The sequence below is a fragment of the Diplotaxodon limnothrissa genome, linkage group LG23 (genome assembly GCF_057381915.1).
Source record: "Diplotaxodon limnothrissa isolate DT_005_m linkage group LG23, D_limnothrissa_male_GT1.1, whole genome shotgun sequence".
NCBI classification, from domain to species: Eukaryota; Metazoa; Chordata; class Actinopteri; order Cichliformes; family Cichlidae; genus Diplotaxodon; species Diplotaxodon limnothrissa.
In genome coordinates, this window is record NC_140617.1 from 25,002,519 (window position 1) to 25,004,171 (window position 1,653).

At 43.7% G+C, this 1,653-nt stretch overlaps 1 non-coding gene across 1 annotated transcript; it reads right to left on the reverse strand.

Annotated features, from left to right (window-relative positions):
• Positions 1 to 315: 315 nt before the first annotated feature.
• trnar-ccu (transfer RNA arginine (anticodon CCU)) lies at positions 316 to 388 on the reverse strand. Its single transcript has one exon. It is a non-coding gene; the product is annotated as a tRNA-Arg (tRNA).
• Positions 389 to 1,653: the final 1,265 nt, after the last annotated feature.

Sequence of the window (1,653 nt, forward strand, 5' to 3'; positions counted from 1 at the left end):
AACTAGTGCGATTATGGTGGAATACCTTATCTTATACTGGGCCTCAGTGTTCCCCCTTATGGTTTCTTCTGTTTGCAAAAAGCCAGTTTAGCTTTTCTCCCCTTAAGTGAACTTTATTCTGATTGGATGCCCCTCACAAATAGTTTTGAAAAGCAAGTGGGTGGGGCTTCTCTGCCCCAGTTAGTCCTACAGAGATACCCTCACACATTATACAGCCTCTAAAGCCAACTGTCTAAAAGGTCTAGCAGAGGATGGCTTCGATCCATAAACTTGTGGGTTATGGGCCAGTTATGCTGCGACACTCTGCTGAAAAATCACCCCAGGTGGGATTTGAACCCACAATCCCTGGCTTAGGAGGCCAGTGCCCTATCCATTAGGCCACTGGGGCTAGACATGCCCTTTAAACACGCTGTGATTGTTCAGTGTACAGCTGGTATATTGTGAATAGCAGATGAATGGAGAGCTCAGAGAACAGCACAGGAGCTGTGCTCTCAGCTCCACTTTGTTTGAGCGTCATTTCTGTTCCTGTGGAGACTCATGAAACCTCACAAGGACCAGGGAGAAACTAAGATTTTTATAATTAAATATTAAGAAGTTTAACTTGGTACTAGCAAGGTATACTAAAGTGCATGGTGAGTGCACACATGACAGAAAACTAGAAAAAGCTTAATAAGCCCACTTTAAATTTAGCATATAAACAACTGAGTGAGACATCACTCCCATCCTGAAACACCTCCCTCTCTTCACCCATGTCTCAAACACCACACATGATCTGCGTAGCTGCACTACCTTGGACAAGACAATTTTATAAAGTTTTTCACAGTTAACCTGACCCACAAAGACTGTCTTTAAAGTGGATTTCTACTCAACCATGTACAGTCCCTCAGTTTAAGTTCACGGGAAGCTAAATCAAACCCTGTGTACTGGTAGAGTGAGCCACATGGAGTTAATGGAGAGAATATGACCTTACATCTGCCGCGTGAGCAAATACATAACAGGTGTGTTCTGTATTATTTACCTGCCAGTCAGTTCTGAACCAAGGATGCACAATACAAGACCGGTTGTGTTGAAAATCAGATTTAAGTTAAGATAACTGGGCCACCTTGTCGCCCTCGGGGGCCTCAATCCTGCAGATGTCAGTGTAGGTTCACATCTGCATACAAATGCACAAACTTTTTTTTTCCTCCCCTTTTACATTTCTCACACAACAGCTGTGTGCATTTAAAGATGACCAGGTGCCACAGATTTTTAATTTAGATGGACACAGACACACCATCAAACAGAAACACGGGCCAGAGTGGGCAGGACGCACAGGTGCTGTGCAAACTTCTGACTGTAGCTGTGCCAAGAGGATGTCCCAAACACAGAGAGAACAAGCGTATGGCCCACACATGCTGAATAGTGTCTTTCACTAAAACAGCCTCTCTGCAGAAGACAAAATATTTCAGAAGGGAATCCATGTGTTTTTACTCACATGGAAACCATTTTTCTTTGTTGGTAATTTGTACTATTAAAAAAGAAGAGGGGGTGGTGGGGGGTAGTATTGCATCTGAAAAAATGACTGGACACATTTGGAGCAGCTGGGCGGGTTGTGTACTGTGCAAAGGTAAAGTGTTTGAATGAATGGGTCTGAGTGACTGTGCTGTTGCTAGA